Here is a 24147-nt window from a genome sequence, read left to right on the forward strand (position 1 = left end):
ATGTTTCCCATCCCAATTTGTGCCTCTGCAATTCTCATTCCATGGCTTTCCCGATTCTATGCTAGAAAATATATAGGATCTTTATCCCAAAGAAACGTTGGTGTTACTGGTTTTACTGACTGACAGTGTCAGGAAAATGGAATTAGTGTACATGTTCACTCTCTAATTTTTCTCCAGGATGTGAAATCCTGGTTCGTGTGTGCCCTTGAAATTCAGCTAATTGCGGTCAAGGCCATGTTTTACATTCAATGACTCCCATTGAAATGACTAAATGCTGAGTGGACCCAATCACTGCAGTGACATTACATGATGCAGTATTTGGCATTAATAAGCTCGAACGTAAAAGCAAGTTACCTAGGTTAACTGCTCCTCTTGCCCCCCAGCATTAAGATATGGAACGAGTCAGAAGGACTAAAAGGGAGGAGGATGGCAGTGGAGGAAAATCAGTAGACTATCCAGCTGTCTTCCCTGCATTCTGTCATACTGATGGTCGTTGCAGGTGGAAGCACAGCACAGTCTTTGGAGGCGCAACAAAAGAACGGGGTAGGGGTAAACAAGGGCAATGGCATCCAGTTAGAGGATTCCCAGGGAGTCCCTCCTTTGCCTCCAGATCTTACCATGAGCCTTCAAGTTCCCTACTCTTTCACCCCATTTTTTGCCCTTCCTCTCCTCAGCGACACCACTTTGAATTTGCAAGTCCAGAACTCTGAATGAAGGAGCCAACTGAAGGAACTTTTAAACACCTTATACCTCAATTCCAAAATATAAGCAGCGCGAATTCAATCTAGACCCAAATCAGCCAGAGAGCAAGGGCCGAGGATCTCCTGACTTGCGGCGACGCCCCCTCCCATCCCCCGTGCAGTGACAGGATTCTGGGGTCTGCAGGGGGAGGAGAGAAGCCTCTGCCGTAGTCTCGGAGGATGCTTTTTCCCTCTGCGGTTTTGGAATCTTCAGCCTAGCAGGAAGCAGGGACTGGGGGGGGGGGCACAGACGACGTGCAAGCCCCGGGGCAGCAACTCGGCTCCCCGCGTCCCCCCCTCACAAAGCGGCCCCCAGCCGCGCCCCCCGCAGTGCACATGCTTCCCGGGACAACAGCAGGCGAGGCCTGGCGGCGCGCGAGGTGGCCGTGCGCGCGCTCCTTGCGCCCTCCTCGCGCGTGCTCGTGCCCGCGGCTGCGGCGGCGGCGCGCCTCTTCTCCGCTGCGCGCGTCGCGGGTGCAGAGGAGGCGGAGCGCTGGAGGCGGAGGCCGAGGCGGCGCGGACCAGCGGGGCGGGGGCGGCCCGAGGCGTGCGGGCGAGGGGGCTCTGCAACGCGCAGCGGCGGCCCGGGGGTCCAGGCTGCCTCGGCAGGGGAGCGCGCCGCGCGCCTGAGGTGCCGACCCGAGGCCGCGGCCCGCAGCCGGCGCCCCCGCGCCTGACGGGGCGGCGAGGCGGGATGAGGCGCTGGCGCGGGGGGCGCCGGCCGAGCCCCCGCGGCGGCCCTGGGCGGCCCGGCGCTAAGCGCGGCGGCGGCGGCGGCGCGGCGAGGACGGCGGGCCCAGCCCGCGGAGGGCAGACACGGAGCGGAGAGCGGCGCGCAGCGACGCGCGGCGGCGCGGCGGGGCCGCGGGGTTCGGTAAGGCGCGGGCGGGCGGGCAGGCGGAGGGCTGGCCGGGGGCGCCGCTGACGTGGGCCGCGCGGCGGGCAGGGCTGCGGGGCCTCCTGGCTTGGCCCGTACCGGTGCTTCTGGCCGTGCACGTTGCTATCGGTGCTCTTGGGGGCATCTCGGGTCTCTCCTGACCCCCCACCCCCCAGGGCGACGGAGCTGCGTGCCCGCCGCCTCCCGCTCTCGCCCCTCGGCAAACAGGGCATTCCGACGGCCTCCAGGCCTGCTGCAGCGCTTCCCGCCCGAGGCCGAGGCCAGCAACCGCGCGCCTCCCCGGGGACCCGGCTGCTTCCAGAGGAGCCCCGGCGCTAGTGGGGGCATCGGAGCCAGCGGTCTGGGCTCCCCGGGACTCCGGTGGAGTTTTCCCTTCTCATCCTAATTGGTTGAAGTTGCTGCTTCAGTTGGACGGTAGTGGTGACTTAGTGCCTCCCCTTTTCCCTTGACTTCTCCCGCCACCCCCGTGTACTGCGTTTCCCATTTTGTTGTCTAGAGTAAATATTTATGTAAAAGGGTTGGTGCACAGGACACTGTAGGGAGAAAGTCAGACCCGGTTTCTTAGCTTTAGTCTGGACCATTTAGAATCTCACCTGCGGCTAAGGCTTAGGGAAGATAGCTGGGAGGAGAAGGCCTTCTCAGGATGCTTGGGATGGTCTCATCGTTATCCTTTAGGAAACAGAATTCGGATAATTACAATCTTGATCGTATGCAGAATTACAGTCAAGCTGTAAACTGCTCGAGGCACTGCATGATGCTACATGGATAGCTGGGCCGTGGTATTGTTGTATTCGCCCCTTTTATTTTCCATTCTGAGTTTTATTTGGCACAGATTGAGACCTTTTAAGTGCGTCTGAATGGGCAGAACTTTTCTGATACATTGGTTGCTTTTGTAAACATTGTCTTTATTTGTGTGCTTCTATTGGAAGAAGAAAGGCAAACAGTGCCTGTAGTAACTGGCTTGTAGAGTCCACAAACTGCTAGTTTTTTGATTTAGTGACTGGATTTGTTGGAATATTTTTGAGTAATGATGTTTGTGGTTCATGAATGCATTTTTTTCATTATTGAGTGAATTGAAGTCAGAATCCGAATTTGTTCCTTGGCCTTGAGTGGGAAGGCAGTAGAAGCAGCAATTGCCACAGCACATCCTCAGAGTTCTTCAAGAGTCCTACTGTATATTCTTTTTCATGGGGTTGTTTGTGAAGATGAGGTATGATGACGATGTGATTTCCATTTGCAGGAATGTCTGGAGTCTGATTCATCCTAGAGTTGGACATGGCGGTGATGCTTTTCAGAACAAGTAATCTGTAACGGTGTGAGGCTGGAACTGTGTTTAAGCCAGTTAATCTCTTCTTATTGTGGTTTGTGTAGCAGCCCCTGGAATAAAGCAGCACTTTGGACAGAGGCTTGTCCAGCTGTAGCTATGGTGGCAGCCCAGATTGCTTATGATCCTGCCCTTGGAGATGGGGGCAGGGTGACGCAGTGGGGGACAAAAGATGTATGTGGGGCAGAGAGGAAGTGTTAGTTGAAGAACCTTGGTCAGTTATATAACAGTTTTGTTTCCGAGGGAGAGGCTAAGAACCAGCAAGGCAGGCTCAGCTGTCATTAGAGCCTTTGATGTCGGTTTGAATTCCAGTAGTAATGTTCCTTTTATTTCCTTTTCCCAACCCTACATTATTTTTCAATCACCAGAAGCTTAGCCACAGTTGGACCGGGACTTTAATGGCAATACATTAATTTCTACTTCTTTTTCATGGTCTCTTTCGATGTTACACTGAAGATGGTTTTATTGTTGCTTTTTCCTCTCTGGATGACTTTTTTCTTCATTTCTTTACACGTGGTTTCAGGGATCCTATGTTGTTCTCAAACTTGATATGTAGCTGTGGATGACCACCAAATTCTGTCTCCACTTCCCAAGTCCTGGAATTAAAAATCCTATTACTAGACCTCATGTAAATGGTGCTTCATGGATGCTAGGCCAGCATTATACCAATTTAGCTGTGTTTCCCATTGGATGATTTTTTCCATCAAAATACTCTATTTCTAAACTGACTGGGCATATTATATGAATAGTATATGTAGACTCACTGTTGCCTATAGATGAATTTAATAAATGTCAGGAACTAGCAGATGTTTTCTTTGTAAGACTGTAGCAAAAGGAAAAGGAGATGAACTAAACATAGTATCTTTAAAGGCTAAGACTAGCATCCTTGGGAATTTTAAGGGTGTAACCAATGAACATGTAGTTTGATGTCTATGGAAGTAGTCAAGATACAAGTGGACTTGAAGCTAGGCCATGGCTTTTGTTCTGCTACTTAGTAACTGTTCTAGTTACTTTTCTGTTGCTCTGATACAACACTAGTCAAAACCATCTTGGAGAGGAAAGGTTTATCCTAGCTTACCTTTATAGTCCGTAACTGAGGGACAGGAGGGCAAGACTATGGAAACAGGGACTAAAGCAGAAATAGTGGGAGGAATGCTGCTTACTGGCTTGTTCCCCCTGGTTTGTTCATCTTTTTTGTTTTCTTTTTCATCTCTTATACAGCCCAGGACTACATGCCAAGGGGCAGCATTGCTTATAGTGGGATAGACCCTCTCAGTCATTAATTAGGAGAATGGCTTCAGAGACATGCCTACAGGCACTTTGATGGAGGCTGTTCTTTAATTGAAGTTCCCTTCCCAGTTGACCAGCACAGTAGCTTAGTGGCATTGGTACCCTCCTTGAACTCAACTGGCATTTCAGAACATGCTTTTATTTATTTACAAAATAGGTGTGGGAAAGCTTGTATTATCCTCTTTATATAGTTGTGAAGGGTCAGGTGATAGTAAGTATGTGGAAATGCTTTGTAAAACCTGTTATGAGTAAGGCAGCACTGTCATTACATACAAATTGTGTTAAATACAGTCCTGTCTCACCTGGAAAATTGGCTTGGCAAACTGTTTTATTAATTTGGTATTTTCTTGTTGTGCTAGTGATGAAACCCTTGCATGCTAGGTAAATCAGTGTTCTGTCTTTGAGTTTTATCCCCAGCCCTTGGCAGATATTTTTAAAGTGATTTACAGAGTGTAGATAAGAACAAGGACATGTAGATTTCTTCTAGTTCTAAGTTTTTGTGGTACTTATTTTTGAGGAGATTCCTATCCTCAGGAAGGTTAAGTTTATTGAGACTTTGGACTTCTTTAGAGTATTCAAAATATCTTTAGAGGATTTTACAGGTAAGCATTTGTAAGTCATAAAGCTATTTTATAGGACTAGATATGTAAATGGTGTTTACCTGGCCCGTTGAAGGCCCAGGCTTTGATTCCTTGCATTCTAAGAAACAATTATTTGTCTGCATTTATGTGTGTGTTTATGTCTGTACACATGGCAGACAGAGGTCAGCCTCAGGTATCATTCCTGAGCCATCCATCTTATTTCTTGAGACAGGGTCTCTATTGGCCTGGAGCTTACCAGGTAGACTAGACTGACAAGTCAGTGAGTCCCAGGGATCTGTCTGACTGTCTGTACCTTCCCATCATTGGGACTGCACTGCACAAGTAGGCCATCATGCTAGTTTTTCTTTCTTTCTTTTTTTTTTTTTTTCTTAAATGTGTGTTCTGGGGATCTGCACTTAGGTTATCATGTTTGCATGGTAAGTACTTTATTGATTGAGCCATTTCTCTAGCTTGTTTGCATTATTTAGGTTGGGATTGGTATAATGCACACTACAAGCCTGAATGACTCATGAGCTAAGAGTAATTTTAAAAATTTTAAATGGTTGAAAAATTAAAAACAAACAAACAAATCAGAAGCTGGGAATATCACTCAGAGGTTCAATTATAGAACCCTGCTCTGGCTCCTGTAAGACGCTAGGATTGGTCCTTAGTATCATAAGAAAAAGTTTTATTGGATATGGTTACATTCATTTATTTTACATAGCCAACTTGGCATTCAACAGTAGAGCTGAGTATTTCTAGAGGCAGTACATCCAGCAAACCCTAAAATCTTTAACACCAAGTCTTTTGCAGAAAAAAGTTTGTCAACCCCTGCTTTAGGACTTGACATTTTTTGCTGTAATTAGCACAGGTGTTGTTTTCTGTCACAGCCTCATGAAGTTCTGACTTCTGGATAAGTACTAAATTTTCCTTTGGAGGCAGATAGACTTGTATCCATTGTGATATTTAAAACCTTTGGTCCTGCATAAGCTTGTATCTTGGTGATGTGGGTGCCTCCATTATAACTAGGACATTGTATAGTTATCAGCTACCTTAGGAAGCTACCCTGGGGATTAAATGAATGGTGCTTGTTACATTTTGATACATTATTGGGTAAACAGTAAGCACTAAGTAAGTGAATATTATGGCTGCAGATTCTGCTGTAAAATACTGTAATAGTTTTGAGCTCAGATTATAGAGTTTTTTTGAGTGTTATGCTACTTGGAATTTTGTGGAGTTTTCTCTTTTACTGAAACTAATTAGTTTAGTTAACAACAATAAATAATTTGAACTGTGTCCTTTATATTGTAATATGCATTTGTTAAATATGTGTGTGTGTGTGTGTGCGCTCGTGTCAGATAATTAAGAGAAAGGGGGAGGATACATCTGTTTTTTTCGAAGGTCCTACTTCTTGATGATTTCCTAGCAATACCCTTAGGTGAATTTAAATACCACTTTTATTTTGGTATTGGCTTTTTTTTTTTCTTTTTTTTTTTTTTAAGAAAGATGTGTGAGAAAGGACCTGTTTTAATTAGGCCAGGGAAGATAACTGTCCCTGTGTGTATGCTGTATTCCAACTCTTACGATTTGTAGCAACGTTTTTTGTAACATTCTCTTTGGAATTAAAATAATAAAAGTTATTATTTTTTTACTGCTTAGAGACTTATATGATATTAAACTGCCTTCTCGAGTATTTGGCTTAAATTATTTTACAGTTCAGAAATAGGATGTGCATCTTAAATGCTGTTATTGCTTAGCGTTAATCCCAGAGGAAGAGTGAGCAAACAGAAAAAGGCCATTGTTCTGACAGAGTTAAACAAAATAGAATTGGGGTCACTGTAGCTCTTGCAGTCCTGGAAATTGGGTGGTTGCCTGGCCTTGTATGATCTTTAAATGAAGTTAGATGAAGCAGGGGAGGTAGAGGAGGTGATGAAGTTCCCACACTGCAGTGGATTTGACGTGGAGGGGTCTTTCGTATTGGGTCAGCACTCTGCAACTATTGTAGCACATGAAAAATGGAGATGTCTAAGGTTAGGTGACATTCTCTCTCCAGATAAAAACCTAGCAAAACCAGAGATTTCTTAACCTGGCAGATGAAGGTTGAACAATATCCCTTGAGGGACTAAAGTGGGATCTGATAAAGTAATTACAGTTTCACAGTATACCTGGACAAGGACTTTTCCTTGGTATTTCAAGGAGCCCACTGTGGGATAGACAAAATTAAGTGAGAAATAGGGTGTTTAGTTTACTTTCTCACATGGAAGACATGACTTAGGTTACTCAGAGTGAATGCAAAATTGTATTTTCAGAAACAACTCAATTATTTGGCTTGTGGCCACTCTTTAGATAGCTTTTCTTCCTTTTTAAAAGATTTTTCATTTTTATTTATGTGTATGTGTATGCCACATTTGTGGGTGTCCCGAGGTCAGAAGAGGGCATTGCACCCTCTGTAGCTGAAGATAGAGGAGGTTATGACCCGCCTGATGAGGGTGCTGGGATCTGTTAAAGGGTTCTCTGGAAGAGCAATGTGAATTCTTAACTGCTAGGGCATCTTTCCAGCCTTCTAGCTTTGCTTAACTGCTGTATCCCATTAATCTTGGCTCTTGGAGAGATGGCATACATTGAAAACAAAGGTGCATTGCCACCATTAGGACATGTTAAACTAGATTCAGTTAGCTGGGCTGTGGTGGTGTACACCTTTAATCCCAGCACTCGGGAGGCACAGGCAGGTGGATCTCTGTGAGTTCAAGGCCAGCCTGGTCTGCAGAGTGAGTTCCAGGACGGCAAGGGCTATACAGTGAAACCCTGTCTCAAAAAACCCTAGATTCAGGTTGTCAGTAAGCATATGCTGGGTGATAACTGTAGTAGATATACCATTCATTTGTCTGAAATTGTAAGATCTTTATTTTTTGTAGCTCAGCTTTTATCCTGGGTAGGTCATCTAACTATATTCCTGTTCCTCTTTTCATTGCAAAAGTAGATGGTCAGAGGACTCTGCTGATGAAAATTTACAGTGTTTTTTCAAAGAACATGTCATGTAAGTTCAGTAATTACCCAGAGCATTAAACACTGACACCCCACCCCACCCCCAAGCAACTTTTATAGGGAAAGGAGTTTTGAACCTAAAGCTGGAGAACCTAGGCATCTATTTTGACCCTGCCATAAGCAATTTGGAAACTTGAGTACATGGTTTGTTTTCAGATTTATTTTCTTCAGCTATAAAATGAGAGATCAGATTGGTCTGAGGTGCTTTTTTGATCCATAATTCTTCTCCTGCCCCATGTCGGGGATACTGAGGATTGAACTATGCTCCCAGTTGCTGTGTATCAACAATTTTTGATTTTTTTTTTTTTATAAAGTGGAGACCTTTATCTTATCTTGCACTTTGTCCATTTTCTGTTGACCTCTCCAAGGGGGAGCCTGACAGATTGTATCTTGCTGTATCTGCAGTCCTTCACATTCAGTAGGTAGTAGTCTTCACCCCAGAATGGGGGAAATCAAATCTCCCTTATCAGTGCTATCAAGTACACCTACAGATTTTGTATGATGCTACTACAGTGGAAAATATAGAAGAAAGAAAGAAGGTGTCTTCGAGTCTCTGCCCTAGAGAGCTATGCTAAGAGGTGTATTCAAAAACACAAGGAAGAATACAATGGAATGAGGCAGTTTTGGGGCCTGCATTATTAAACATACATAGGATGAGCTGTATTAACTCCCTCCAATTCTGAAATTTGGTCACTTTCTTCTTGGCTGAGAATAGCAGTTCTGAATGAATCTATTAATACCTGAATGAGAACTGCTCAATCTGGGCCATAGTAGATGGAAGTTGCCTTTTTTTTTTTAACTTTTATTTATTTACTTATTATCTTAGTTAGGGTTTTTATTGATGTGAAGAGACACCATGACCATGGCAACTCTTGTAAAGGAAAACATTTAATTGAGGCTGGCTTACAGTTTCAGAAGTTTAATCTGTTATTGTCATGGTGGGGAACATGGTGGCATGTAGGCAGACATGGTGCTGGAGGAGCTGAGAGTTCTACATCTGGATCCACAGGCATCAGGAGACATATAGGCCTCACTTGAGCTTGTGAGACCTCAAAGCCCACCCTCAGTGATATACTTCCTCCAACAGTGCCACATCTACTCCAACAAGGCCACAGCTCCCAATAGTGCCAGTCCCTATGGTGGTATGGAGCCATTTTCATTCAAGCTACCACATTTATTTACTTTTTTTGTGGTATTTGTGACCACCTATGTGCATCGAGGGGCCAGAGGAGGACTTTAGGTATTTCTCTCTATTATTCTTTGTCTTATTCCTTGAGACAGGGTCTCTCACTGGCCCTGAAGGCATGTGATTTTGGCTAGGCTGGCTAGCTTACAAACTTGAAGAATATGCCCATCTTTGTTCATTAAAGCTGGGGTTTCAGGCACGTGTACGTGGGTGCTGGGGATTTGAACTCAAGTCTTTATGCTTATACCACAGTATTCTTACCTAAAGAGTTATCTTTTCAGCCCTAGAAGTTACCTATTTTACATATTTTAATTTGCTGGAAGCACATGGGAGGGACAGCCTTTCTTCTGAAAAGGCAGGCATATGAGAAGTGACAAGAGACCAAAGGGACCCTGTTCCTTACACTATTCAATCCACAATCTTCTTGGTTTTCCCCTTCCTGGCCTATCTCTTTTAGGAACGAATGGGTTTGCTACTGGCAAGCCTAGTAACTAATTGTTTTCTAGATGCCATTCCTTCAGCTTCCCTCAGGTTTTATCTTGACATGTGTCTGCCTAGCTAGTAACTACATTTCCTAGTCTCTTTCTGATCATTAGGCGTGGACATGTGACTCACTTCTGGCTAAGTGGATGTGAACAGAAGTGGTATGTGTGTGATATTTAGGTCATGGCCTTAGAGAGGAAGGAAGTTAATTGCCTTCTACTTCCTCTTCTTCCTTTTTGTGGATGAGAATGTAGCATGTTAGCACAGGGCTGGGACATACTATTCAACCTTGTAGCTGAGAGCTTTGCCTTTGAGGACAGTGGATAAATAATATAGGTCCCTGATAATTTTTGCAGTAGAGCCATGGCCTATCTTGGGACTGCTCATTTTCTCTAAGTGGATAGTGGGAGAGGAATAATATTTTTTTCTTAGCAGTCATTGTTGTCTTAATTGAATAAGTAACCTGCTTTAAACTACCTTTGCTTTTACATTAGCCTTTCTTTTGCTGCCCAACTACTTCTTTTGAAGCAGAAAATTTGAAGAGTTGTTTACATTTGTTGTTTCTCCTTTCTTACTGCATTTTCTTTAGTTTGATTCATTTATGCTCTTGTTCCACTATTCCACTGATAATTTTTCTTTTATACATTTTTGTCAGGCGATGTAGATAAGTTGGTATAGTCTTGCCCAGTATACATAAAGGCCTGGGTTAGATCTCCAATGCCAAACAACCTGGACACAAGTGGCACAAATTTCTGATCCCAGCATTCATGAGGTAGAAGAAGGACGATCTAATGTTAGAGTTTATTCTTGGCTTCCTAGCTAGTTTGAAGGCAGGCTGGTACATATGCAATCCTAAATATCTTACCCATCCATCCATCCATTCATCCATCCATCCACCCACCTACTTATACACACACACACACACACACACACACACACACACACACACACACAGACACACACACAAGCCAGGTAGTATACACCTACAAATCACAAAAGGCAGGAGGATCAGGAGTTCAAGGCCAGCCTCAGCTACATAGTCTGTTCAAAGCTGGTCTGGATTATGGATTATATGAGAACATTTCTTTTTTTTTTTAATTTCCTTTTTGCCAGATAAAGTGTCACACATCTATAGTCATAACATTCAGAAGACAGAGACATGATTGTCACAAGTGCAAGCCCTGCTTGGTTAAATAATTTCCAGGCCAACCAGAGATTCTATTTCAACAAAATAGGAAAAAAGGGTTTTTATTCATTTATTTGTTTTTCAGTTCTGGGGATAGAAGCCAGACCACACACATAAAAGGCAAAAACTCTAACACAGGGCAACATCCCGAGGGCCTGAAACCAGTCTCTTGAAATCACCTGTATCTTGCCAGTTTAGCTCCTGCATCTTTCTGACACTTCACTCTGGCTACTGTCCAGCAGCCACATTTTGATTTTCTATATCCTTTTCTGTCATCTTACTCCTGTTTGAAAATTTGGAATATCTCTGACTCTCAGGTGACTCACCCATTTTTAATAGTTTAGAGGTCACTGAGTCATGTTTCTGGTCCCTCAACATATTGCTATGAAGAGACAGCATGACCATGCAACTCTTAAAGCATTTAATTGGGACTGGCTTACAGGTTCAGTCCATTATCATCAAGGGAACACAGGCAGACATGGTGCTAAAGAAGGAGCTGGGAGTGCTACACCTGGATCCACAGATAGCAAGAGAGAATCAGCATTTGAAACCTCAAAGCCTGCCCCCAGTGACACACTTCTTCCCACAAGGCCACACCTCCTAATAGTGCCACTCCCTATGAGTTTATGGGGGACGTTTTCATTCAAACCACCACACCCCATTAAGTGCTAGACTCATCTTAGTTCATGTCTCCTGGGTTTCTGGTGGATACCTCTGAGGACAGCCTGGACAAAACAAGATTGTGGCCACTTCCTCTCCCTGACTTAGTAGGTGGCACCCTCATCCATGCACTGTGAAGACCAAACCCCCTGGAGTCACCCTTGACCCTTTTTCTTTATCTCACATTAAGGCTCGAGAAGTTCAAGTGTCACAGTACAGTCTGGTCCTGAATCCATCTTAATTTTCTTTCACTGTTTACAATATAGGCCAAGATAGTGTCTCTGCTGGAAACCTGCCAATAGTTTCTCTGCCTTTGCTCTGGACTCTGTCCTGCTCCTTACATTCCTCACCACAGGGGCCAAAGTGATGGTAAATGTTAGTCAGATCCTAACATTCTCCTCTTGAATGGTTCCATGAATGTTAGTGCAGAAGGCAAACCATAAACTTTTAACATAGAAGCAAAACCTTTAGTTTGACCTGTGTCAGTGATTATCTACTTGGGAAGGTTTTGCCCATAGGGGACATTAAGTAGTGTTTAGGGACAGATTGGGAATTGAGATTGGCATCTAGCAGATTGAGGTCTGGATCTGCTAAGCATCCTACAATATATAGAACAGTTTCAACAATAATCTCTAATCCAGCATGTCTGTGCACATCCTCTAATCCCCTGCCTTTTCCTTGATTGTCTCTTGGTCATTAAACTGAAGTCACAGTGATTTTTCTCCTTCTTTTAAAAAGACTATTTAATTTGTCAATCTGACAATCAGTCTATTTAGTGAAGCTGGGGATAGAATCTAAGGATTACACACACATGCTAGGTAAGCACTCTACCACTGGGCCCCGTAGCCATATTTTTAGTTCATAGCAAAGTAGAGTAAGTAGTCACAAATGTCCTGTACAAATTTCCCAAATTCCCTGTCTCCCAACTCCATTACTAATAGCTCCAGTGTGGTACATTTATTACAGTTGGTGAACTTATATGCTAACATATCATCCAAAAGTTCAAGGTTTATTGGTATGCAAATGGTAATGAATGACGCATTCACCATTGTACCATACAGATGTAACTGCTGTAAAAATCCTGTGTCTCCATGTTCATCTGCATATTTCTCTCTCCCTAATAGCTGCATGTCTTTTCACTGTTTTCATAGTTTTGACTTTTACAAAATGTCTTAGAGTTAGAATCATGGATTGTGTAGCCTCAACCCCTTTCTTTCAGTGGGAGAGCATTTGTGTGTATGCTCACATGGTATATCTGTTTTATGCTCTTGTGTATGTGCCTGGGTTTGTGTAACTGTGCACATGGGATGACAGAGGAGAGTATTGGATATCTTATTCTATTATTCTCTACCTTATCCTTTGAGACAGGGTCTCACTGAATCTGGAGCTAAGCTGGCAGCCAAGAAACTTCAAGAATACTCCTGTCTGTGCCTCCCACATTACTGAGGTTATAGACAGTTCTCTCTCTCTCTCTCTCTCTCTCTCTCTCTCTCTCTCTCTCTCTCTCTCTCTCTGTGTGTGTGTGTGTGTATGTGTGTGTGTCTGTGTCTGTCTGTCTGTCTTATCGATTTATGTATATTGAAACATGTGGGTCTTGGGATACCAACTCAGATCCTTATACTTGTGTAGTAAATACTCTTTACTAATTGGGCCATCTCTCTAGCTCTAACGTATTCTTCTTTTTTTGCTGTTTTTTTTAAATTTATTTTATGTACATTGGTGTTTTGCCTGCTTGTAAGTCTATGTGAGGGTGTTTGATCTGGGAATTACAGACAGTTGTGATCTGTCATGTGGGTGCTGGGTATTGAACCCTGGTCCTCTGAAAGAGCAGCCAGTGCTCTTAACCAAAGAGCCATCTCTCCAGCCTAATGTAGCCTTTTCATATTGGCTTTTTCTTACTTAGTAATGTATTTAAGGTTCTTGTATTTTTTTTGGGGGGGTTGATAGCTCATTTCTTTTTAGCAGTGAATAATAATCCATTGTTTGGATGCACCACAATTCATTTATGCATTCCTTTGCTAAAGGATATTTTGGTTGCCTCCAAGATTTGGCAATTTTGAATAAAGCTGCTATAAACACCCATGTGCAGGTTTTCAACTCTTTTTTTGGGCACATGGAAGAGTTAGGATCGTCTGGTATGTGTAGTTCTGCAAGACAATGTCTAACGCCCTTCATAAGTGACCACACTATTTTACATTTCCACCAGCAGTGAATGAGGATCCCTATTGAATATCAGGGTCAGCATTTGGTGGTGTTACCCTAATTGACTTTTGCTATTGTAATTTTGCTATTGTGGATGATACTCATTTTCCTAGCCCAGTGAACATATACACTTTCTTAGGTATGTTTGCTTGCTGTTCTCTTTGATTAAAATGTGCTGTTTTCAAGAGCTAGGGTCATGGGGCCCTAGGTGCAATCCCTAGGACAAAAAACAAACAAACAAACAAACAAACAAAAAAGCCCCCCCCCCCAATCTGTGCATGTCTGTCTTCTTCCAAGAATAGGGGTTTGTTTTCTGTTGAGAGAGGGTAGAAGAATTTAAAACAGGCCTTCACTATAGTTCAGGCTTAACCTGGATTTCCTTACATAGCCCAGGCTAATCTTGTGATCCTCCAGTGTCCTCTAAAGTGCAGGGAGATTACAGGTATGACCAATCATGCCTGGTTTAGGGCTTCCTCAGATCAGAGAGAGAGAGAGAGAGAGAGAGAGAGAGAGAGAGAGAGAGAGAGAGAGAGAGAGAGAGAGAGAGAGAGAGCGCACGCGCGCACACACTTGTACATGGAGGTCAGAGATATAGGATTGGTGTTTTTTTCTGCTACTCCCCACCATATTTTTTGAGACAGGGTTTCTCACTGAATTTGGAGTTCAGGCACATATTGTCATGTTTAGCTTTTTAAGTGTGTGGAGGTTCCAAACTTAGGTCCTTGAGTCTGCAATTAGCCATCCCACCAGACCAGATGTTTTAATTTTTATCTATAAAAATTTTTATTTATAAAAAGAATTTATTTATTTTTATTTTATATGTGTATTGTTTGCATGTATGTGTATGTACCACTTGGAGAGGTCAGAAGAGGGCAGGAGATCTCCTGGAACTGTAGTTAAGAATACTTGTGAGCTACCATGCTGGGAATTGAACCTGGGTCCTTTGAAAGAGCAACAAGTGTTCTGGTCTGGTGAGACATCTCTCCAGTATGCAGCCCTCCCCCTCCACCCCATACCTAATCCTGTGAAAAATACTGTTGGAAAAAAAACACCAACCAAAAAAACCTTCATTCTATTATGTTAGAACGCAGCTCCCTGAATTTCCACTATTACACAGGTCTGTTTAGTGTTCATGGGATAGCTCTTTAGCTGTCCTGTGGAAGATGGCTCTTCTGTCTTCTTAGTAGCCTTTTCCCTTTCCAAGTTAAATGTATTTGTTTTCTTCAGTTATTCCTCATATAACAGTGTTTCTAGACTTGCTTCTAGGTCTAAATCTAACATTTTGGGGAAATCGTCTTGCTGAATGTCTAACATCTGAAGTTGTATACAAATCAAACTAACAGAGAAAGGAGTCCCATTGCCTGCCTTACAGTGACTTGGATCAGGATTAGAGATTCAGATTGCCGAGTTCTGCTTGAGATGAAGTACAGGGAACTAGCCTCTTATCTGACATCCCCTCTCTATCCTCTTGTGCCAGAGACATGTACGAAGTGTAAGTACCACAGCCCACACCCATGCAGCAGCTCTTTTGTCAGACCTTGGTCTAGGGCTGTACATCCTGGTGCCCATGAGAGAACCAGCTCAGGGAAGAGGCCTGGGCAGACACAGGCAACAGGAGTGGAGTTCTGGAGTCTTAGTCAAGAGAAAGGCATGTAGGTTGCATAGGGACATATTCTGTAGGTCCTAAGAACTGCTGGTCCCATAGGAGTATAGACAGACAAAGGGCTGGTACACTTCTGTTACTGTTTTTTTTTTTTTTTTTTTTTTAAATTTTTTTCAAGATAGGGTTTCTCTGTGTAGCTGTGGCTGTCCTGGAACTCCCTCTGTAGATTAGGCTGGTCTCGAACTTAGATCTGTCTGCTTCTGCCTCTGCCTCCTGAGTGCTGGGATTCAAGGTGCACACCACCACTCTTAGCTTGGTTTAAGGTTTTTTTTTTTTAAAGGACCGAGGCCCAAGACAGGAGTTTCAGTTGATTAGGTCTAAGGTGGTGCAGAGCTGACCTAGTCAGACTGTGGACTTTATCTTGTTTTCTGGAGTCATTTACTAGGCAGTGCCCCCAGTTGGACCTGCTGCTTTACTTAAGGGTGTTCTGACTGGAAGGCCAAGCAGTATCCTGAGTGTACACTGATGGGTCAGAAACAACAATTTCCCAGTCTTCAGAGAGGACTACCAAGAACTAGGTTGATCATATTTGGACTCTAGTGGCATGACCTATTTACCCCAGGGTGCCTGCACCAGTACTGTTGTTTCTGTTATATATCATAAGGTGTAAAAGGCTGGGGAACCTCCCTTCAGGCTGATAGGTGACGGTACAAGTCTCATAGTACCAGGGATTTTATGTATAACCTTCAAGGCATTCTAAAGGAGTCTTTGTGTGTGTGTGTGTGTGTGTGTGTGTGTGTGTGTGTGTGTGTGTGTGTGTGTGTGTGTGTTTGTGACACTTGACAATGTTAGAGCTGTCAAATGCCTATTTTTTTTGTCTTCTCCTTATTAATGAGGAAATAAATCCAGGTTAAGTGACTTGTCTAGCAACACATTATCACTCAAGTAGGCCAGCAGAAACTAGAACTCCATTCCTCTGACTCTTTTTTTTTTTTTGGTATATTCTCTCTACTAACCCAAATTGTGTTTCTTACCCGTCTCCCCATCACCTCCAGATTTAGGGCATTCTGCCAGTTCTTTTCCTCTTGTTTCTCCTCCTCCTTCTCTCTCTCTTTAAAAGAACATTGCTATCTAATTTTCATTATATAATCTATTTATTTTTTGACCTGGATATAAAGCATATTAAATATATAATAAATGATTTTTTAAAAGAGATTTGACAGTTGATCTAACATCTTGAAACTTGATTTTATGTTAGCTATATTGATTGCACTCTTCCTTAGGTTAGTTATATATTTGGCTATTACAGTAATATATGCCTGAAATGGTCATTAAAAAAAAACTATTTATTGATTCTTTGTGGATTGTACATTATATATCCTGATCCCATTCATTTCCTGTCCCTTCGTATCTGCCCTCTGCCCTTGTAACCTCCTCTCCGAAATACAATAAAATAAAATTTAAAAGAAAAAAAAAATCTTGTCATGGAAGCTGTAGTATGACCAGTGAGTCGCACAGTATACCCTTTAGTCCATACATCCTTATTGCAAGTGTTCATTGCAGTAAGTAATTGGTCTGGTTCTAGGTCTTTGACTACTATTACTGGGCCCTCACTGGACTCCTTTTGGATATCCTGTAGTTATCCTCTGCCATAGAGATCCTTCAGCTTTGGATCTGCAGGACCAGCCCCTTCATGTGCTCCAGCAGATCATAGATGGGGTGGATGTTGGTGTGCACTAACTCATAGCCCTGGTTCTGGTTCTGCGTGGTAGCTGGGTTGGTCAGCCCACCAGCTCTCCTGTATCCTCAACACCAGTAAGAGATCTCCAGCATTGTCCCAGCTAGCACCCAATGCAGTAGGCAGCAAGGAGTGGGGCCAGTTCTGCTCTCACACCCTCGGGGCCAGCTCACCCACACCACTAGGGCAGGATCCAGTCTCCCAAGTCCTGCAGCAGGTGAGAAGCAGGGCCAAGCTCTCCTGCCTGCTGCAGGTAGGGGGGGCATCTTTCCCTTCCTCATGCTACCACATGGCAGTCAAATGGGGGCAGGACCATCTCTCCCACTCTCATGCCCTCAGGGCTGGCTCATCTGTGCCCTGCCAAACAGGGTCAGCTCTATTGTGCTGCCAGGTGAGGTTCAGGACCTGCTCTCTTGAGTGCTGCAGCTGGTGAGGTACAGGGCCAACTCTTCCATTCTCATGACTCCAGGGCCAGCTAGCCTGCTGGCAGGTGGCAAGGGATCGCTGGGGGTGTGGGGGATAGGGGGTACCTCATCTCTCCCTGAAATGGTCATTCTAAAGTATTTATAAAAGATAAAAATGTACTAAGATGGGAAAACATGCACTATATTTTCATAAAACTAATTATAAAGTGCTGAACCTGAAAGATACATTTGTTTTTCCTTTTCACTGAGTGTATACTTTTATTAATCCTTACAGATGTCCTTTTATTCAGACCTTACAACAGTCTTGGTGGTGGTGTCCTTAAAAGAAACATGGTCACTTATTTTGCCTTGCTCTGCTAGGGAAAGGATTCAGAATCTAGGTCTGGGGCCAGCTGATGTGAAGTGTTGGTGTCGGTTTTCCTCAGCACTACTTTGCAAACCCTGTGGTTTTATAAATACTGAATTTGGCCTGGGAAAGGAATGTTTTCCAGATTTGTTTTTACATTTGGAGAAATTAATTCTCTAATATACTCATGAGCAGAAGAACCTCCCCTGCTTACCTGTCAAAGAATTATCTGAAAAAAAAAATGTTGGCTGTGCCAAGGTTCAGCAGCTGCTGAGCATTTTGGGTAGTCAGCATATCTCTGCCTGTGCCCACCTCCTCTTTCATTGCTTGAACAGGGTGATAGGCAGTAGAATGTTAATAGCTTCAACTTTCCTGTGGTACTAGAGATAAAACCAAGAGTCTTTCATGTATGTTAGGCAGGTACTCTACCCTTGAACTACATTTTTAACTAAAGACCAGAGACAATGTTAAAGGCTTTGTGAGCAGTGACTGTTAGGTCTTTTATGTTTTAATGCTTCCTTTTTTATAATTTTAATAGGAAAAGTTGACTTGAAGCTTTGTAGCTGAGCTGGTCTTTGTAGATTGACTTGGTAATCTTCTATGAGAACAGATTTGACTGGAGCACAGGCAAACTTAACCTGTGGCTACACCACTGGTGAAAAAGCCAAAGCATCTATTAACTGCCAGTAGCTCCCCAGCTAGGGTTGGAGTCCCACGAGCCCCTTCCATACCCATGTTAGAATGTGGATTGGCTAGATTTTGTGTCTTGTGATTGTGAAGTAATCACAGCTGCTATGAATTCATGAATATGGTAGTCATGTGTGTGCACAGGATATCATTTAACAGCACGCCTTCCCATCCTTTGCCCCTCTTCAGCAATCTTCCCAGAGCCATGGAGAGCGGGAGAGAGGATGTTGATATAGATAGGTTTAGGACTGAGTGCCCAGTTGTCATTTGGCAATTAGACTAGTTAAGAGTCTCTGCAATAGCTGCTACCCTATGGGAAGAGAAGCTTCTCTGACCAAGATTGAGAACAGCATAAATCTGTGATATGAACGGAAATATTTAGAAAACAGTTGACAACATGCCCATTTAGGAAAACAACAGTAGTAGGTTCCCTTTAGGTTTTACAACCTCCCCAGCTTTTGACCAGATTTACAGTGGCAGGCATGCTTTCCCTCCTATGGAGCTGGCCTCAGATCCAGTTAGAAATTGATTGGCTATCCCCATAACAACTGTGCCACTATTTCACTAGTGGGTATATCATGCCCAGCAGGTTGATATTGTGGCACACAGGGTCCACATCTGGGTACAACCATTGATGATTTTTTTTCCCCTCTAAAGTCTAATAGCTTCTAGCATATGAGAACTAGCTAGCAAGAACTGTACAGATCATTTCTGGATGGATTTCTCTGTATCCTGGAAATCAAGTGTGTAGTGGCTTCATAATAGGCTTTTACCATCTGGTTTAGTGAATAACCCACAGCAGAGACAACAGCCTATGTTATTTTTGGATTTCTAGGGGCTTCCCTGACCTACAGCTAATAAGAGGTACCTTGCACCTGGCAGTGGCTCAACATTGAATTTTTTTTAAAAAAAATCATTTTATGTGTATGGGTGTTTTGCCTGTATGTTTGTGTGTATACCATGAACATGCCTGGTCCCTGCAGAGGCCAGATGAGTGCATTGGATCCCTTGGAACTGGAGTTACAGTTGAGAGCTATCTTGTGGTCCTGGAAATGAAATTCAGGTCCTCAAAAGAGCCCCAGATCAGATTTTGTGTTTGTTTTGACAGGGGTTCTGTACATAGTCATGACTGTCATGGAACTAACTCTCTGTAGACCAGACTGCACTCAAACTCAGAAATCTGCCTGCCTCTGCTTCCCATCTGTTTTCAGTGTTTTCTCCAGGCGTGATATTGTGTTTCCTTGATCCAGATAACCCCATCTACCTCCTGAAATTTCAGTTTCATTGTGTCAGTTTAAGTAGTCAAGTGCCACCATAATTATTCTCCCCTTAGAAAGCTCTCTAGTTTCCCAGAGAACCCTTTAAAAGATGTCCACCATGAGTCAAGACTCCATTTTAGCAAATGAGAAATTAATAGCTGCTTTACTTTACCAGTAGTTATTGTTATTGGTAATTTAATTATTATTGAGAGACTAGGAGCCCTTCCAAGCCCCTCTTAGGTGTTACTTGGTTTAGTCCTCACAAGTACTCTGTGAAGTCCCTTCTGTGCGTTATTTATTTATTTATTTATTTATTTATTTATTTTTGTGTGTAAGATGTACACAGTATCAAATTTCCTCTCCAGCATGTTGAGGTGCACTGTGTGGTAGTGTTAAGTGTCTATACAGTATAGCACAACCAAGCTCTGGATGCTTTCTTCTTACTTTCCCTGAATTTGCTTCCAAACATGAGAACTAGGAGGTGCTTCTGTGACTGTGAAAAAGAGTTGTGTACAGCACTGCTGGTAGCATGTTAATTGCCTGCTAAATAATCTAGAATATTTAAGGTTGTATTATTAATATTCTGGAAGTCATTTAGTGAGACATTTAAACTGAAAATTGCTTTGATTAAAAGAACCAATTTTTACTTCAGCTGTTTGCTCTGAGTAGGAAGCAATTTTCATGTATTTATTTACTCAACAGTATTTCCTGAAAACTATCTGATACATTTTTTTCCTAGTTGCTGAGCCTGGGAGAGAGTTGGGGTGGAAACAGAACTCTTCTGTTTTATTGGCTTTATTTATTTCAGGGTTTCTGTGTAAGCAGATGAGGGCCAGGCTTCTGTGGAGAAGCAAATTCATATCTGGAGCTTTGCTTTTGTAGGGCAGCCTCCTCGGAGATAGGAAGGGAAGTCTGAATTGGGGCAGAATTTCAGAAAATCCTTCATCTTACTTTTAGCTACTTGAGTGACACAAAACTATTAGAATATTCCTACTGCTTTATGACTGGATTTTAGTAGAAGCAGAAAACACACCCTGTTAAGTGGCTTTATAAAAATGGCAGTGGTTTGCAGATACTTCTAGGTTGCTGATAGTCCTCTCTGTAACCTAGCATGTCTTGGAAGTCTCTCTGTAGACCAGGCTGGCCTTGAACTCAGATACCTGCCTGCCTCTGCCTCCTAAGTGTTGGGATCAAAGGTGTGTGCTAACATGCCTGGCTCTTGGTTTCTCAGTTTTATGCCACAAAATCTTTGATAACTTTCCCTTTTTACTTTAGTTTTTTAAAAATTCCTAAAAAACGTTTAACATGATTTAATTTCAGCAATATTTCTGTAGCCTTTGCTGCTGTGATATTCGTGTCCCATTTTTGTAGCTTTAAGCTGTCTTTCTCTTCACTTTATGCCCATTAAAATAAAAAAATATAAAAGATTGGGCACATTTTCTCAGTGAATTGCAGTGTTTTCCACATTGCTGGTGTCTTAGTAAGTTTTGAGTAGTATTTTTCATCCTTGTAGAAGTGTTTGCCTTGGTTAGGTGGTGTGGAAAGTTTTCTGTGGCTGAATGGCCCTAAGTTTTTGCTTGCAAAGCCTTTTCACTCTTCACGCCTTGGTTCAGTTCATTGGTGTTCCTGCAGAAGTTTTTGAGTGTGGATGCAAAAAATAAACAAACATACAAACAAACAAATAAATAAATGTGCTTCAGAGATGCCTAGGTAACCTTTTCTTTGGTTAAACACTTACTAATTTTGGGGAGTAATTTTTAGATTAATTATACAACTATAATAAAGTAGATTTTGGAGTTCCTATTAGCATGTGAAAGTAATAGAAACCTAAAAAAACAAAAATAACAACAACAAAAAAATAAAAAAAGACCAGTGCTTAAAAATATCCAGTTTAGATAGTTATTTAAGCATTTCTTATTAAAGTATATAAAGAACCAACATTACTTTTATTCTAATAATATATCAGTTATAAAAGCCGATATTTTAGACTTTTGTCTATTGCAAAATAAACTTAATAACTTTAGGAGTTCTTCTTTCTTCCTTTATTTATTTTTTGAGTCAGAGTCTCACTATATAACTCTGGTTGTCCTGGAACTTACTATGTATATACCAGGCTGGCCTTGAAGTCACAGAGATCCACCTGCCTCTGCCTTTCTTTGCCTCACTAGTTCTGGGATTAAAGGCATGAGCTATCATGCCCAGATAACTTTAAGATTTCTTATGTAGCTACATTCATTTTGACATTTTAATAAATAACTGTTAAGTTATTAACCTTCATAGTATAAAGGTCCATAATACATTTCTTTACCTTTTATTATGTATAATTTAAATAAAGATAACATGGATAAGAAAAACTCAGAGAAATGAAGCTAACAAAAGCTGTCACAACAATGCTATAAGAAGCTTGATAATTATCAAAAGAAGTCATGAAGCAGTTTGTGTCAATGATTGCATTCGACAAGAATTATTATTTATGCCCAGGTAAATAAATGACTTCATTTCACAAGAAAGGCTTGATAACTTAGAGTTGAAGTGTCCTCGCTTATGTAGGTTTCAGATGTAGCTCAGGCTGCAGTTGCTGTAGCCCATTTCACTGAAGGAATGGGGACAGCAGTTTGTTTGTAAGAACCATGGAACTGAGTACAAAGAAGCCAGTGACCTCTGGGCTTCTGTGGCTGTGCACATGAAGGAGGAATTGTTTGAGGATGAGAATAGCTGCCAATAGACTTGGGGTATTCTTTCTCCTTGTTTTCTTCAGAATTGTTGAATGATCCTACTCCAGAAAAACAAAAAAGGCCAAGAAAGTCTCATTGGAAGAAATTATTACTGGTCTCAGAAGAATCTTGTGTCTGGACAGCAAAATATAATTAGATATTCATATTCCAAAGTGATAGTCATTAAAAACATTGTCTCTCCCTGCAAACATGGCAACATCAATTATTGCTGTTTCATATACTCAGAAGGATGGTACATACCTGTGGCTTCTTCCTCAGCAGTTCTTGTTATACTCCTGTTTCAAGCTGTCATCCAGCTTCAGTGGTTGAGAAGTCTTGAAATCTGGGTCACACTAATTCCTTGGCTCGATTTTACATTGCTTAGATGTTGGGCATTATTCTGAGAGTAAAATCTATGAATATTTGTCAGATAAGTGAGTGCTCACAACAGTTGCATACTTAGTTTGTTCTTTTTTTCCTCCAAGGTGGTTAACAAAAATCTAGTAACATTTCTGTATGCATGGATCATGTAAGTACAGCAATATGTCTTTTGCAGTTACTATATCACATATATCTGCAAGTGACAGAGCAACTCAGCCTTTGGTACACTGCTCTTGGTTGTATTAGTTATATACTATATATACTAGTGATCAAGTTTGGATATTGATTACAAGCCTTTATTTAAAATCTGTTGTCCTTGTAAACAATTCAGGGAAAGTTTTGGAGAAGACATTTTGATTCATGGCATCCTGTATCTGTCTTTCCAATGATTTGTAAAAAGAGATGTTTACATTTGGAATTAATGCCCTAATTTATCATTAGCTACTATATGTTCTTTGATGTGGTTCCTCTCCCATTAATGATGCATCTGTACATGTATTTTTATATAGATAGTTTTCTTTATAATCAGTAGTACCAGACCTTAATGTACTGGTTAGGATATGGTTCAGAAATCTGGTATTATATTACATAACTGGAGTCATGTGATTGAATTTGTGACATCATTAGTAGCTTTGTCTTAGATAATGAGTGATAAAGGGTAAGGAGGGAAAAATTATGGCAATTATGGTAAGAAAGTGATTAATATTTAAATAATGTTTTGAAATACACTGTTATATATTTCAATCAATCAAAAGTTTAACATAAAATTTAAACCAGTTGACATCTAGAGAATTTTATTCACCACATTCATGAAAAATCATTTGGCAGTTTAGCTTCAAGTATTATTTATTAGCTATTCTTATGAAATGTAACAATTTATTGTAAAAAAATCTTAATACTCTTTATGCCTGTTATAAAGGCCCAAGATAAGATGATTTTCAGGAGTCAGTTATCTGAGACCCTTCCTCAGGGGTCAGAGATGTCAGTGATGGGAACTGTGGAGAAGAGAGTAGGGATGAGAGGCTGATGAGAATGAACAGTATGTAAGGTACTTACTGCTGCATACTGCCTTTCAAACTCATTCTAAAGGTGATGATGAGAGACTGAGGGGTAGCATCTTCGGATGTTACATGTTGTTGTTGTTTTTTAATCTGGTAAAAGGGACTTTTTTTTAAAGATTTTTATTTATTTATTATGTACACAACATTCTGCTTCCATGTATATCTGCACACCAGAAGAGGGCACCAGATCTCATAACAGATGGTTGTGAGCCATGTGGTTGCTGGGAATTGAACTCAGGACCTGTGGAAGAGCAGTCGGTGCTCTTAACCTCTGAGCCATCTCTCCAGCCCCCAAAAGGGACTATTCTTAGATGGCGCTAGATTAAAAAAAAAAACAA

General features: G+C 41.9%; 1 protein-coding gene across 4 annotated transcripts in view; it reads left to right on the forward strand.

The window, feature by feature from the left end:
- The first annotated feature begins 1520 nt into the window (after positions 1-1520).
- The window catches only part of Arhgap32 (Rho GTPase activating protein 32), a 225773-nt gene continuing 203146 nt past the window's right edge, over positions 1521-24147 (forward strand). For all 4 annotated transcript variants that reach the window (XM_027411761.1, XM_027411762.1, XM_027411763.1 and 1 more), the window contains exon 1: positions 1521-1614. The gene's annotated coding sequence lies outside the window, so the exon portion shown is untranslated. The remainder of the gene's footprint in view (positions 1615-24147) is intronic.

The sequence above is a fragment of the Cricetulus griseus genome, chromosome 4, assembly GCF_003668045.3.
Source record: "Cricetulus griseus strain 17A/GY chromosome 4, alternate assembly CriGri-PICRH-1.0, whole genome shotgun sequence".
In the NCBI taxonomy this organism is placed as follows: Eukaryota; Metazoa; Chordata; class Mammalia; order Rodentia; family Cricetidae; genus Cricetulus; species Cricetulus griseus.